Here is a 17,495-nt window from a genome sequence, read left to right on the forward strand (position 1 = left end):
AAGTCCGTCAGTTCAGGAGGTATGGAGACAGCAGAGGTGGTGATGTCCTGGCCAGCACAGGTGTGGCGGAAGTGGTCCACGCACTGCAGACTCGGAAAAGAAATGGTGTTCCGTGCCCATGCCACCTGAGGATCATGAATCCTAAGCCAAGCCATGCCGAGGACTAATGGGAAATGGAGGTCCGCGGTGACATAAAAGCGGATTGCCTCCTCATGTTCTCCAATGACTAGGCGCAAAGGCTGGGTGGCGAATTTAATGGGTCCTGCAATAAGTTCCCACCCATCAATAGTCTCGACCCTCATTGGAGGTTCCACCGGAACCAAGGGGACATCAAAATGGGCCACAGAGGCCTGATCCATAAAGTTAGTCATGGCCACCAGCGCATTCGCTGGAATCCCTTCCGACTGGTTAGCCAAGAAAACCTGAGTGTCCAAAATCAGATGCCGAGGGAGTCCAGAGTCAACCTCTGCTAATTCAGGTGGGTGTTTGATATGTGCCTGGCCTAGGGTTTCCCCTTGGTCGGGCCTGCCCCATTTCCTGACTGATCATGCTGAGATTCAGGCACAGGCTTGAGTGACCCACCTCGCTTTAGAGGACAAAAACTAGCGAAATGTCCTGCCCCCCACAATACAAGTACAACCCCCCTTGGCGTCTCCGTGTTCGCTCCTGGGCCATCAAATGAGGTCTGACCGCTCCTAACTCCATTGGCTGTTCGGCCATTGCCACGACACGTTGGGTGACCTGGGGCACTGTTAGCACAGGGCACTGTGGTACAGATGCAGATGGACGGTACGACGGTTCTTTCGCCATTGGAGATGTGCATCAATGCACAAGCATTGCACGACCAGAGCATCGAGGGTCGGGGCCGGTTCTACGCGAACTAATTCACCCTGCAGCTCATCTGACAGGCCATCCTGGAGGGCGTTCATTAACGCTGCGTCATTCCAGTTGGAGTCCAGGCACAAAAGCCGAAATTCAGAAATAAACTCTGGTAGGGGGCACCTCCCTTGGCGAAGGTCCTTAAGGTGCCTGGCTGCCATCTGCACTCGTATGGGGTCTTCATACATGTGGTGCATGTGTTGCCAAAAACCCCGGTAATTAGTTCATAACGGGCTGTTCTTGAGCAACAAAGGTGTGGCCCATCTGGCAGCCGAGCCAGAAAGGAGGCTTATCACAAACCCCACCTGAGCCTGGTCATCTGGGAAATCTTCTGGCCTCATAGCCATAAATAACTGGCACTGTCCCATGAAAGCAGGGAACATCTCAGGCTGCCCAGAAAACTTATCTGTCACAGCCACCGGGCATTTCCAATGAGGAGGGGGAGGAGGAGCTGCATGAGCCTGCAGCAAAGCAAGTTGGGCTGTTAATTGAGCCACTTGCTGTTGTAGAGTTTGATTTTCATCTTGCAACTGTTGTTGAAACTGCTGCTGGTGGTCCATCTTAGGTAAAAGATGGTTTAAGTCTGGTACACGACAAAAATGTTCTGTCTCACTTTTCTTCTTTCCCAAAAGATGAAAGAATACAAACTCACACAAACACAGGCAGGCAAGCTGGGTCAGACTTCACAGAGTTAATACTTTGAACTGATATTATCCTTGGCATTCCAACACCCTCTGTCTGCCAAGTCCGAACTGATAACAAATAAAAATCTACTCACAGAAAATTACAAGACAGGTCACAAAAATCATTCATGAAGAAAATCTGAAGTAAGATTAAACTTTGTCCCGTACAAAGTTCCAGCCGAAAACACACCCACTTTTATCCACTCTCTGACCCTCCCACACCTCCTACGTTGCTGCTCATGTTTCTCCCTATGATGCTGCTTAGGATCAAGCCAACACTCTTCCTCTTTACTCCCTGTCAGGGGCTCCTCCGATATGCCTTCCGCCTGATTAATCTCTGGCTGTTCCTCTTGGTTGTCAGATGAAACCTGAGGCATTATCAGGGAGGAAGGCATTGCCAGAGAGGAAGGTCCTGGAGAGGAAGGCCTTGGCAGTTCCTCCTCTTCATCTTCCAGGTGTTCTTTCGCTGACAGCATAGGCTCGGGAATTGGGGCCACAACACCTACCAATATTGGCGTAAGACAGGGCTGCATTTTAGCCCCAATGTTTTTCAATCTCTATGTCAGTGATTTACTAGGATTCCTGCATGCAGTAGATTTGCATATGCCAAAGATTCTTGATAAGTTTATTAATACCTTTTATACGCCAATGACATGGTATTAATGGCTCATTCACAAATAGGCCTGAGAAGACTGTTGCATAAGCTGAATACCTATTGTACTTTGAATTTCTTAAATATTAATAAAAGCAAATCCAAAGTGTTGGTTTTCAGCACAAAAAGTAGGAAATATAATTGGCAGATTAATGGGGAGTCAATCGAACAAGTAAATTCTTACACTTACTTAGGAGTGGTCTTTACTAATGCAGGATCTTGGTTTAATCACTTTAAAAGTAGTGCATTAAGAGCTGAGATAAGCACCAAAAGATTACATAAATTATTTAACCATAATTACCCAGGCACTTTGACCCCTATGTTGAAAGTATTTAGGGCAAAAATAGTTCCAATGCTGACATATGGTGCAGAACTGTGGGATTTAAATAAAGCCTCCCCACTTGAACAAACACAGACCCACTTTATAAGACACTTATTGGGGACTGCTTCAGCAGTCAGAGTGGAATTGGGTATCCACTCCTTACATAGCCACTTAATAATTAAAACATTTACATACTGGCTAAAGATACAATCAATGGATTCAGAAGGACTTCCCAAACTATGCCTAACTGAACAGTTAAATAAGTTCCAATTTAACTCCTGGGCCAGTCAACTCCACAGAGCCATCTTAAGACATGGGTTCTCTACCCAATATTTATTGACAAGGGTTTCCCAGGCAAGGGAAATTTTTAAACAGAGAGTCTTGGATATTAGTGCCCAGACGGAAATGGAATTATTAGCAAAAAACAGATCTATAATGGTTGGCTAAGAATAAAAACATCTTCCAACCTGAAAAGTACCTTTCAATGGGTATGCCACAATTACAGAAAAGAGCCTATACCAGAGCCAGATTTGAGTTATTGGATTCCATGTCCAGACATGGGCGCTTCCACCAGGCACCATACCACGAGAGAACCTGCTTATGTGGTTCATCTGCCATTGAAGATATTTCCCACATCTTGTTCAACTGCCAAATATATGCTCCCATTAGACTTAAATATTTATCATTTCTGCTGGAAAGAACAGCCCATTGGGAATCAAACCACAGATTGTTATATTTCCTCCGGGCCTCTAATTTACACATCGTTCGTAGGACTGCCAAGTTTATAACCAAGGCAGCGGTCCTAAGAACCCAATATATTGCACAAATTGGTGTATCCTGCAAGGGTGATTATTCTCTGATTTCTGACTCCCTGATTTTCCACATATGTTTTTATTACTGTATTCTTATATATCTAACTTATCTGTATTTTGTCTTGTTATATATTTATGTTATGTTACTGATAAGGTCTTATGACTATTCAATAAACCTCATATCATATTTTAAGATAAATTACTAAATTACTAAGATTAATTAATTGTTGATCTTGTCAGGAAATTTCTCCTTAATTATAGGTTTGTCTTTAACAAGCTTCCACCTGTTACTTGTCCTTCTCTCGAGGTATTTTGGAGAATAAGCCTCCAAATTGTTAGTATTTCTCTTACTAATTCCTTGCTTATTTTGAGTTGTGTACCTGTTCTATTTCTCTTGGTTCTGCTTTCAATAGATTGGGCTATTTCTTCCTTTTGTGTAAAGACAGATGAAAAGAAGGAATTAAGCCATTTTGCCTTCTCCCTGCAGGAATACAAACATGTAACAATGTTCCCCATGACTTTGTTATTCTTCATGTAAAATCTGTATTATAGCACTTGTCTTGTGATAAAAAATAATTAAACAATTCTAAAAAAAAAAAAAAAAGCCAGGCAGTTAGACACAACTAGTTTTAATGCTGAAAATATCTTTTAATTCTGTAACCTTCCTCCTGCAGCAGGATTTAAATCATCTGTTTGTAACCCTCAAAGAAGCTTTTTGATAAAATTTAGTTTTTAGCATCTCTCTCCATATTGGTTCTGAAAAACATTTATCCTGGTACTTTTTTTCCTTGTACTGTAACTGCATTTTCCCAATACTTTTTTTTTCTTTACTAAGGTGGAATAGTAGAAAATATCTTGATGAGACCAAAAAAGGTTAAGTTTGGAAAAAGCAAGATGTTTATAATTACTTTTTTGTTCTGTGCTCAAGAATTAGCCACTGCCCTCTGATATTTCGCAGAAGCAACTGTGAAAGTTTAGGTTCTTGGGAACTGTGGTATCATCTAATTTGCTCTCTGGTCCACAGATTTAACTTGGACTACTTTGTAAAGACTTTCCATATAAAACAACAATTCCTGAGTTATCCTAGTTCATTCCTCAAGACAGAAAGAGGCGCAAGAGATGTTTTTTTGTAACTTTGAAAAGTAAAGTTTGAAAAAGTATTTATTTGCTTCAAACATTTTTTTATTCTAAAAAAGGGACAATTCCTTGAAACATGAATAGTTCCTTGAAACAAGTGTAGCATAGCTGTCTCAAAATTGTCTTTCTTCAAACCTCAAAGTTACTTTGAAAAATATATGTGAATGTCTTCATTTTTGTTGACTTCAAAGCATTGAGAATGAGGAACAAATACTATTATTTAAGCAGTGCATTTCCCCAGACTGAAACAGGTCCTGGAATTAATAAAATCTCACTCATATTCTACATGCATACATTACACACAAATAAAAACCTGCACTCACATTCCCTATAATTCACACTGTAGCTTTTGTCAGATCAAAGGCAAAAAAAATCCAAGCAGTTCCTATGTGGAAAAGCTGCAGTACCATAAACTTACTTTTCATTTGAAACACCTGCTAGAATTAGAAGGCGAGAGTTAACATGCAGTAAAAGTTCCTGCAAATGAGAAGTGTATCTCTCACAAACTCCAAAGAAACTAAATGTAACCTCTTAGCTTTCTGGACTGGTTCTGAGAATGTGAACAAACATGTTCAAACAGAAAATTATTGTTTATTTCTAATTAATGCTCTTACATAAATTCAGTAGCCACTCTTGCCAACCAGGAATAATTAAAAAAAATAGAAATAAGGAGAGAAAATAAGTGAACAATTTTCAAATTGGAGAGTTGTTTCAAATAAGCAGGGTATCTGATATTCAAATTTCTGTAGTTCCTAGTCTCAAAGTTCATGATATTTTCTAAAAGGGTATCTCCAGCTTCTTACTTCTCCATTATTGTTCTGAAATTGTCTTGTGATTTTTATTTGGCTGAGTTGGATGCATTGTCCCCTACTGTTTTGTATGGTGCTAATAAAAATACCCCTCTAAGGATGTCTCTGTGGAAATGTCTCAAGAGCGTCCCTGGTCTTTTTCTATAGGAAATCCCAAATGACTTATCTATTATATCCTGAAAAACATCCCTGATAGAATATATCATTTCTATTTATTGTTTATTTGTCTAACCAAGATCCAAATAGATCTTTATGAGTTATTCAGTTTTGTGTTTCCATATGTACTATCCATCTTTTTTGTGACTGAGGAATTGTATGAGCACATACATATATTTTGTTCATCCTCTGGTTTTATGTTATAAAGTTTGTTGATTAATGCAAATGAGGTTATTAAGGGATTAGTATTAGAATCTGTACTTTTTAATTTGTTTAAAACTAATCTGAGGTAAACATTTCCAAAGACCTTGAAGAAAAGACAGGAGTTAACAACCTTCCAGAACACTGATAGGGACATGGGTCAACCATACTACTATCCTACTGCTTTCTGGACTAGCTGTAGCTTCCATATGCTCTTCAAGGGCAACCAGATGTACAGCAAGTTGCATGAATTGGCATAAGATGTCAAACAAAGAGAATACAAGAATGCCGACAACTGATGTACAAGATGAAACTGTATAAAGGCGGTTCTGTATAAAGACTGTAACTTCTACCTCCCCTTTAAGGAGAATCTAGCAAAAATCCCAAATTATTACAGACCATTCCAGATTTTCTGACAACCATACTGTTACCACATCAGATCTGGTCACATATATTTTGGAGAGGACTTATTTTTCTATTCCAGGGGTGGGCAATTAACTTTCCAAGAGGTCACATGAGAAACTATTGTGGAGGGCCACTTCCCCCCGCAACTGCCATCTTACTATTGATGTTGCCGAGGGCATGGGCTGAACTGGGATTGCCCAAGAGGTAGATGTGCTCCAGAGGCTATAAAATGGTCAAATCTGTTCTATTCCTTCATCCTCATTTACAATTTTCATTCTGAGTCCATACAACACACTTCTCATTTTAAAATACTGTGACTGGCTACCCTCCTGGATAAAATCCCTTGCTTTTATTCTCTTCAATATTCCTAATTATCATGAATGAAGGCAAATATAGGTGTCCAAGAGTAATGATGTAGGGTCCAATCTGGATTAATCACTGGGATCAGAGGTTTAGTCTTTGGAGCTTTTGAACTCATGCTGGAGCCTATCCTCAGGGAACTTCTCTCTACCAGAATTTGTGCTTTGGCGTATTCTATAATGTTTATGTGGTGCCTGGTTGTGTATGGCTTTTTATTTGTTGATTGGAGTGTTGATAGCTGGCTATTAAATTATTGGCTATTGTTTCCTTGTGTTGCCAAGTCCTTGGCTTCTAATTACCTGATAAACTGGTGGTAAATCAGCACTCCTGTTAACTGACAAGGAACCCATTTCCCAGGTTTCAAATATTTCACTGGCTACCTTTGTATCTGCTCGGTCAACATTCTTAGTAGCTGTAACATTGAATGTATGTCCTTGTTCATTGCAATGTGATGAATTTGGGTCTTTTTGTCTGACCGCTCACTTGTGTTCTTGCAATCTGGTGTTAGCTTCCTCCCCATCTGTCCCACATAATCACAGTAGCAACCCATGCAGGGATTCTTCTAAGAAATAAACACAAACACTGAAATATTTATGCTGCTCAAATATATAACATATTTTACAGTATATTCAGGGGTGGGATTCAAACAGCGTTACTACCAGTTTGGTGATTACATTTTGCACGCACATGTATGCTTTGCGCGCATGTGGGCCCAACACACACTGTGCATGCATGTAAAATAACCTTAGGCTATGCCGCCAGGACAGCTGAAAAGTGCTGCGCACAGGTGCACAATGTTCGAAAAGGCTCTTTTTCTCTACTTTTTCAACCTCAACTGTGCCGCGCAAAGCAGCTGAGGTTGAAAAAGCAGGAAATAAAGGACAGGTAAGAGCCCAGGCAGGCATGTTGGCCAAACAGCAGCAAACACAGAACCTGTCTGTTGCTCTTCAGAGCTACTGGCTCTATAGAACCGGGCAGAACCAGTAGCATCCCACCCCTGAGTATATTAACTTTACTGAATACATTTCTACAACAAAAACCTTGTCTTGATTTCCAGAATAATTTTTCTGTTTCTCTATTCATTATTCTCTTCCTCCATGGTAATTTTATCAGTTTCAACCCAATCAGAGCAGCAACTGTCAATAATTGATTTTGGCTGTTAACATCTATTTTTAAATTTATCCTAAGATATTCTTCAGTGCTCAAGTTAGATCGGAGGTGGAAGGGAGACTCTTGATATAGAGTCACTGCCTTTTCCTTTGGCTTCAAGTTGTCAAGAAGACATACACTTCATAGACTTAAAATGAAAAACTTGCTATTTCTTCTTGTCCACAACAGCCATTTCATTTGCCAAAGAGATGATCTACCAATGTATTTCCTACCTATCCTCTATTTTTGTATGGAATTCTGAAGTCACCTAGAGTGCCACAAAGAAGACAAAGAGCAAAACCATTTTTAAGGCTTACATTGTGACAATGAGTAGTGAGCAGAGCAGTGAAACTGACTTACAGTATATCTTTGCTTCTATTGTATCCACAGATAGCCAGTAGTCCTGTTTTTCACAAGAGTTTCCTGATTCCTGGTCACAAGAGTTCTCCTTGATAAAGAGGAATAGAGTACCATTCTTTCAAGAATGTTATGATGGCTATTTTAATTATTTGTCACTCAGTTCTTTTCAGAGTTGGACTCTGGATGGGTAAGATCTACAGAATTGAATGATGCTTGGTTTTCATTGATTATAAAGGAAGAATTCAACTGGTTAGACCTAAAAAATAAATAAGTACCTTGGGTTGTGTATTTTATAGTTCCATATGATTCTTGACTGGTCAAGGCCTCCCAGAATGCTACAAGTGTTTGGAACAACATTGTGACAAATCTTCTTTTGTGGGAAGAGAAGATCTGTCTCCTTTGAAAGAATAGATGGCATCATCTTCACTTCTACATACCACCAAAACTCTTAAAAATTACCAGTGACAGAATATTCTTCTCAAGGGCAACCTGATCTACTAATTAATTGTTCTCACAATCAGGAAATTTCTACTTAATTATAAGTTGGATCTCTAATAATCTTCCAATAATTGTTTGTTTGGGCTTTGGAAAAAAGATCAATTCCCTCTTCTCTATGAAGACTTTCAAATATTGGAAGGCTGCTATCACGCCACCCCACTCCTTTTGTTTTTAGACTAGACATATCAAATTCCCACAGCCATTCATTATATGGTTTAGCCTTCAGATCTTTTGTCATCTAAGTTGTATTTTTCTAAATTCTTTCTAAAATCTCAACATCTTTTTTATATTGTGATGACCAAAACCAGAGACAGTATTCCAAGTGTGGTCTTACCAGTGCAGTATAAAACAATACTATCACTTCATGTAATCTTGATGCTATCCCTGTATTTATGCAGCCTATGACTGCAGTAGCCTTTTTGGCAGCTGAAGCACACTACTGATTCATACTTAAGTGGTTGTCCACTTGGATACCTAGATCCCTCTCACAGTAACAACAACTGAGTCAGGTACTACCTATTCTATATCTGTACTTTTGGTTTTTCTTGCCTAAGTAAAAGATTTTATTTTTCTCACCACCGCATTGCATTTGTTGGATAGGACCCAGTATTAAAGCTGTCAAGATCCTTTGGAATCTTGAGTCTACCTTCTAAAGTGTTTGCTATTCCCCCCAGCTTTCTGTCATCTGCAAATTTGATACCCTTCTATTTCCTCATCTAAATCATTTATGAAGATGTTGAAGACTACTGGACCTAAGACAGAATCTTGAGGTAGTTTCATTGACAACTACAAGTTGAGTGTGGTTGGTAACTAGTTGGCAATCATCCATAAGATGATTTTTCTGTCTTTCCCACATTTTTCTATCTTATTGAAAAATAAGTGTACTTTGTCAAATACCTTATTGAGATCAAAGTAAACTTGGAACTATGTGAACTATATAAACTAAGTAAACTGGAAATGTGGTTGAGACAGCCTCAAAGGGTTTTGAGGAAGCACCATTTCTAGATCTTTTCAGATTAGATTATAGTACTCAAATAGTAATGGTTGCACTTGTGAATGATATCTCAAGGGTTTGGGCTCAAGATGGTGCATTAGTTCTTGCCCTCCTGAATTTCTCAACAGCTTTTGATACGACCAATCATGGCATTCTTATGAACCAGTTCAGGGAATCGGGGCCCTTTTCCTCTGAGACTAATCCCATCCCAATCTGATTGACAGGGGAGTTTTTGTATCACGCTATATGTTGGCATGGATTAAGGTTTTATTAGTATGCTAATGGCACTTAGTTATACATATCCATTCTGGGGTATATAACTGATATTGTAGAGGTTCTTATCTATTACCTGGTGGCAGTGAGAATCTACTCTAACAGACTGCGGTATTCAATAGTCAGCATCTCCAAGTTTGAGTTCCCCCTCCCAATTGTTCTTCCATCAATAAATTAAAATGGGGTAGTACTCCCTCCAGGCAGAGCTACTGTGCAATCTGGATATCTTCCAGAACTTATAACTTCTGCTCAAGGATCAGATGGTAACATGGCTATAATGGTCTTTGCACAAATTCATCTTGTGTTACAGCTTTCCCTGTTCCTGGATTGTGAGGCACTTTTCATAATCAACTAGAAGTAACTTCTAGTGCAGATTATTGCATATCTGTATATGAAGTGCCACTGAAGTGCTTTTGAAATCTTCAACTAGTCCAGAATACAGACCATATTCAATATTGGGTGCACATAAGTTCTTCCATGTTACCTTTTTGCTGCCAGAGCTCCTGGGTACAACTGAATTATGCATTTCAAAGTACTGTTATATTCTTTAAAATCCTAAAAGATTACTTGCAAAAGTGACCTGCCTCCAGTCGTTTCTACCAATCTCACCAAATACAATAGGAAGTACCTTCTCTATTGCAGCACCTGCCTATGGAATAGCTTCCCCATTGAGAGCCAGGTGGCCCTAACCATTCTGGAAGGCCATAAGAATCTGATCATTTCTCTCAGGTATTAAGTGGAGCTTGATATATCTGAGTTAGGATTGCAATTTGTCTGTGAGATACCTCAGCTTTCATATTTATTATGCTTCCTTTTAATTGTATTTTAATTGTTTTTCTTTGGGTTTATTTTATGTGCTTAGCGGCCAATCAAATGTTCTAAATAAATAAATAATACAGTGATCATACATTTATTTTATAGACCATTTAATGAGAAATGGTGATAGAAGATTTTTTATTGTATCAGGACCTGTAGTAAATTGTGGTGTGACACTGAATGAAACTTTTTGTGGTCAGCTGGAGGAAAAGAACTGATTTATTCAAGATGTTCCCTGTGATATATTCATTCTAAGATATGCAATGCTGAAGATGATTGTGTAAATGGTTGCACAATCAGAGATAAAGGTATGGAAATGGTGCTGTGTAGAAATGTCTTGAATTGGCTACATTGAAAATTAACTCAGGATGATTTAGGACTTGGTCTGAGTAAGACTCATTAGCTTCCATACCCATTTGACCTAGAATGTAATCCAGTCCGGTCCATATTTGTTTGTTTGTTTGTTTATCCTTCCTTCCTTCCTTCCTTCCTTCCTTCCTTCCTTCCTTCCTTCCTTCCTTCCTTGTCCCAAAATTGTTTAGCCTTATATCAATGTAGTTTACAAACAACAGAGTCCCAATCTCAGACATCTCATGATAAAAGATTTCAGGGCTGGAAAAGACCTTAGCCTTAGATTATGCATTCTACCTTTAATTCCCAAATAAGCTGTCCTAAAACTGAACAAAAGATGAGTACATATAGTCATGCTTTTAGTTCTTAATATGTTTATTTAAAAAACAATCTTTTGTGACAACCCAGTGATATCATGGCTTTCCTCTGGGAAATATTGCCAAATATACTAGAGCTTCAAGTTCATATCTTTATCCCCAGTCCTTCAAATTAAATGCCAGGCAAAATGTCCTCCTTCAAAATTAATCCTTGTTCTCAGGGCATATAAGTCCTTCTTCCATCTGCCAAACATTCTGCCAGGAGCTGGCAAACATGAACTCAAAACCATTGAAGGATATCTATCAAAGATCCTGGAGCACATGAGAACTACCAGGGGACTGGAAAAGAACTGATCTTAGGCCAGTACTCTTCAATATCTTCATAAATGATTGAAATGAGGGAACAGAAAGGGGACTCATTAAATTTGCAGACAACAGTTTGATGGCAGGAATAGCCAACACTCCAGAATATAGGCTCAAGATCCAGAAGGGTCTTGACATACTTGGAACACTGAGCCCTATCTAACAAAATGAAATTCAATGGAGAGAAAAGTAAAGTTTTACACTTAGGCAACAAAAGACAAATGTACAGGTACAGGGTAGGTGAAATAGCAATAACTGAAAGAAGACCTTGGAATCCTAGTTGACTGTCAGGACTGCCATCATGCCAGCAGCAGATTAAGGCTCACTGGTACTCCAAGCACTGACAAATCTTGGTGCCCCCCCCCCCCGCCCTTTGTACATACTGTACAAATGAGGCCAAGCTTAGGCTACATGAATGTTTTTGTGGTGCCCTATTTTGGCCTGGTGCCCTAAGCAGGTGCTACAATAATACACCACTGCATCCTGCTATGCTATGGATTGCCTGCTGTCAGTCTGTCTTGTTTAATGGGGTGGGAGAACTGCAGGGTGAGATAAGGGGGGGCGGGGGTTAGAGGAATCAAAACTAAGATCAGATCATCCTGCCAGAAGAATTGAGACTAAGCATCAGGGCCTCCCACCACCAACCTTTCCAAGGTCACACTATGGAATGCAGAACCATCGAGTCCACAATGACTGGGGCCATTACCCAAACTGTTAAGTTTGGGAAATGAGAGGCTGAACCAGAGCATGAGTGCAACAATACTTTATTATAGCAATAAAGGACTGACCGTGCTTGCCAAGCCTGGAACTGGCTCGCAGCGATCAGCAACTGGTTGGACCCCGCAGCCTGCTTTTATAGCTGGCTGCTGGGGAGAACCAACCAATGAGTGAGGGGGGAAAAACGCCCCCGCAAAGTGAACGGACCTGAGTGAGAACTCCTAGAGTTCCAAGGACATAACACAAACAATTCTTTAGCACCTAACTAAACACTTATTGTTAACCAGGATGGAAAGTGGGAACGGGAATGTATATGCTTTGGGTGCAAAAACAACAGATCTAGCTTTGCTTCTTCTGAAAACTCTTGACTAAAAGTAAAGTGTACTTTTGGCTTAATCATGGGCTGAAAAGTCTTTCTTTTCTAACTGACCAAGTTGGGACAGTTGACATTAAGCTGGAACTGCAATAGCAATCTACCCAGAGAGCTTACCTATCATGGAGATTGTGCAAACATATCCTTCTTTGGAAAGGAGCCAGAGAAAAAGAGGGACATCAGGCTAAAAGGAGAGCCCAAGGCCTCAGGACCCAGCAAGAAACCCAGACTGGCCAATAGAATTTGATGCCTGGACAAAAGAAGTGCAGGGAAGACCAGCGGTCCCTACATAGTACCAGAGGAGCAGGAAGAGGAGTCCATCTGAGGGGCAAGAGCCCAGTGGTCAGATGGTAGATGATCAGAAGAGCCCCCCATGAATGAATGTTGTCTGAGGATGTCAAAGCCAAACCCAACAAGCCTCAGAGTGGGATGATCCAAATATCCAAGAACTCCCAGTCACAGTAGCTGACCCAGCACTTGACCACCCAAGGGGGAAGCTCCAGGCCTGCCAGGGGAAGCTGCTCCAATGTCAGTAACACCTGCAGTAGCAGTGATGGAACCCATCACAGCTGTACTGGTTCCAGCCACTCCACCAGCACCTGTGGCAGTCCAGGCACTGATGACCCCACCAGCAGTAGCAACTCCTCAAATTCAGGGATATCGCCAACTTCCTCCCCTGATGATGAAGTACAATGGGACCTTGAAGCGACTGAGGTATTTCCTGGTAGAGGTCTTGCACTAGAACATTTTACCCAAATGACATGGCCAGAGTGCATGGCCCTGGCATTGGTTGGGGAAGTAGTGGACTGGCTAGTGGCCCTATACAATGATGACATCAATGAATTATATCAATTTGACCTTTTCATACAGGCCCTATGGTGCCTGTTCAGTTCAAGACATTTCAAGGACCATTGGCAGACTGCTGAATGGCAAACCACATCCAAGCTATCAAACAGGGGAAGTGGCCATTGGCAGAGTATATACAAAAGTTCTGGAGATTGGCTTGCTATCTGGGAGACTGGCCCCAATGGCTCTTAATGAACCACTTCCAAGGGGAACTAAGCTGAGAGCTGAACTACACATGCCTGTCCTGGGGAGTTCCTAGAGACTTTCCGGGGTGGTGTGACTTGGCCAGCAAAGTTGAGATCAATCTAACCACAAGATGCAGAACCTTCACCCCACAGGAAAAAAGAGTTGTGGATGCTCCATCACTATAGATTTTTAAGAAGAGACTGGACAACCACTTGTCTGGAATAGTGTAGAGGTTGAGCAGGGGTTGGCTTAGAAGACCTCCAAGATCCCTTCCAACTCTATTATTTTAGTATTTAGGGAATTAGATAAGGGACATCTCCAACTTCTATTTATCTTAAATAAAATTCTTTGGTGAACTTCCTACCACTCCTTGGCTAGTTCCTACTATTAAAACAGAGCGGTATTCAGCAGGTTCTGACCAGTTCTGGAGAACCGCTAGTAGAAATTTTGATTAGTTCGAAGAACTGGCAAATCCCACCTCTGACTGGAGATTTCACAGTCTCCTTCCCCTGCCTCACCCACCAAGCCACGTCCGCAGAACCAGTAGTAAAAATTTTTGAATCCCACCACTGTATCAAAAGACTATGCTAACGATTGGGTAGACATCTGATGAGTTCAGTCACATGAGATTAGACAGATTGCCTTTGTTTTGTTCAGCATGATTGTCAATAAAAATTATTTAGTCATCACTATTTCCTTAAGAATTACCCATGCAAAAACTAAGCCAATGCATCTGGAAATATCCATTGGGCTGCCATTTAAAAAGGCAAATTTAACAGCAATGTATAATTTAACAGAATAACAGGGTTGGAAAGGACCTTAAAGGTGTCCTACAGGAGACCTATATCATTCCCGAGGCTGCCCAGTCTCTTCTTAAATATCTCCAGTGATGGAGCACCCACAACTTCTAAAGGCAAACTGTTCCACTGGTTAATTGTTCTCACTATCACGAATGTTTTCCTCTTCTTCTTTGCACTAGACTACACAAGTGTTTCAGCCTCCGAACCCCTTATCAACTTTGTTGCTCTTCTCTGCATTCTTTCCAAAGTCTCAACATCTTTTTTTTTATAAAATGGTGACAAGAATTGGATGCAGCAATCTAAGTGTGGTCTTGCTAAGGCTTTATAAAGTGATAGTCTCACTAAGTCTCTATAAAGCATTACTAATGCTTCATGTGATCTTGATTCTTCCCTCTGTTAGTGTAGCCTAAGATTGCATTGGCTGTTTTGGCTACTACTGTACACAGTTAACTCGTATTTAAGTGATTGTTCACTAGGACTTCAAGACTCTCTCAGAATTGCTGCTATTGAGCCAGGTTTCACCTTATCTGTATCTGTACATTTAGTTTTTCTTGCCTCTCACCACTGAATTTTATTTTGTTAGATATGGCCCTCGATTGGAAAAACAACATCAAGATCTACAAGATCTGTCACACCTGATTTTTTTTAAAAAAATACTTGCTTTTCTGATGCTATTGCGCCCCCCTCCATTTCCATTGCTGTGTCTTACTTTAAATTTGAAACAAAGTTGGAAAAAAACCCTGAATTTCTAAAGCTGGTAATCATGCTCTTCCTTGTATAAAACAAATCTTGTTTTTATCATTGGTAACCTGTATTACAGAAGAGCTCTGACACTTGCATTTTAATAAAGATTAGAAATTGCCAAATGTATTTACATAACATTAAAATCACTGTCTAGAAGATGCACAAAATAAAATGAATACCATCCTAAGACTCCAGTACTGACTTGTATGCAGCCATTTTATTTTTTTATTTTTTAATGCTACAGTCTTTATTTCTGTACTAAATTTTGGAAGAAAGATTTGATGGACGGGAAGAGAGACAACAACACAATCTTTCAGCTTTTGGTATACTGGCAACTCACAGCCTAAAATTTTTGTAGGAAGTTTTTTGCCTACCCTAGATTTTAACTTATTCAGGCTTATGTCATTCAAAAAACATTGGAGATCCAAAAAGTATCTTCAAAATGAATAACAACTTAAAAGAAATGCTGCTCATCTGAAAAAAATCCAGGAATGTTAAGAATCAGCATGCAAAATGATGAATAAATGTATCATTAAATAAAAGCTACATTTTTAAAGTGACTTAAGTGGGGACTGCAAAAATCATGATGATCCTTACTTGGCAGCAAAGAGAATTACCATTGCCTTTATTTGTTATTCAGATTTCTGCTGTCCAATATCGTAGCCCCAATTTGACTAAATATTATGTACATTGTGAAAAGTACCCACAATATTTGTGAGATTTATATCCTTTATTTTCTATAGTACTTAAAGGTAGCTTAAATGGAGGCTTTCCCTTTATTATATTCTCATACTCACAATTCTGTAATTGGGGGAGTATATGACCTTCAAAGAAAATGTGCAAGAGACATTACATCAGGGTTGTCAAACTTGTGGTATCACATGGGTGTCACGTGACATTTCATGACATTTTCTCCCTTTGTGGAGCTGACGTAGGCATGGCCTGCATGAGAAAACATTTGGCCCGTGGGCCGCCAGTTTGACACTCCTGCATTACATTGCAACTTTACTTTGAACTTCTGAAATCCTGCAAGGTACCTTTAATACTATCAAACAACAACATCATGTCAAGTCCTTGAGAGGCACTCATTAGTGGATAAAATGTCAAATCCAGTGTAAACATCTGGTTGACTATGCGACCAATCTTAATAATAATCTGTTATAGCCCTACTACAACAGATTCTGGGTAGTTTACAAAATCTTAAAACAGTAAAAACAGTTAAAAACAAAACAAAACAGACAGCCTGGACTGAAACATTCATAACAACAGTAAAAATCCATATCAGGGGTCCCTTCAACACACTCAACCAGGCCTGGAGTCAAAGCCAGGTCTTAAGGGCTTTTCAGAACCTCAGGAGATTGCAGGCATTGTAATTACCCACTGACTCTTTCTTCAATTTTCCTGCTCTTAGTTTTTGCCATGTCTTTGTGTTATCTGCTTTGCTCGCTATTTTTTTTTTTTAATATAATGGCCTCGTTGCCTTATTATGTCTCTTTTCGGTTCTTCACCTGGCTGGCTACTTTGGTCTCTCTGGAACTCCATAAGCTTTTACGGTGTACTAGCTTCAGTACATGTTCTTCATTGTCCTTCAGACATGCTTCTAACACCCTTTTTTCTTTTACAACTGTCTGGTGTACTTGCAATATCCTATGTCCATTTGCTATGTACAGTTTATCAGTATCACTGCATGGATGAAGGGCATGATTCATTATCATTATTTTTCCGGTCCTCTTATCCAGAGTTTTTAATTTTGCTTGGGTCCAGTCTACTGTTCCAGCTGTGTATCTAATGACTGAATTGCCCAGGTGTGAATTGCTTTGAGGATATTTCTTCACTGAGTTTGGACTTCACAGAGAAGATGATATATTCAATATGTTGTTTTATTGCCCTATTATTTTTTCCATTCCACAAAAATGAATTTGTTGTGTTAAACTGTTCCTCTTTTGTTGTACAATTTTTATTGCAATAAAGATATTTGATCCGATCGTCTTCATTTTTATAAGGTATTCACTTCTAATCTTCTATTTGACTTCAATGTGCTTGATGTGGTTGGTTTGAAAGATGTCCAGATATTTGTAGAGATCATCTTCATCGAAACTCTTAATGTTATAGATGATGTTCGAGTTATGACAGTTCATTTAGTGACTATTCAAAGTTATGGAATCACCCACCTCAAGAATTTACAAAACAGTTCTGAAATTACAAATGTTGCAGCCACGCAGCAGTTATGAATGACCACAGAGGCACTGCAACATTCACCCTGCTTATTGTCCCCTGGTCCACACAATTGCT

This window comes from Pseudonaja textilis, chromosome Z (assembly GCF_049901715.1).
Source record: "Pseudonaja textilis isolate UNSWEBS1 chromosome Z, rPseTex1.2, whole genome shotgun sequence".
NCBI lineage: Eukaryota > Metazoa > Chordata > Lepidosauria > Squamata > Elapidae > Pseudonaja > Pseudonaja textilis.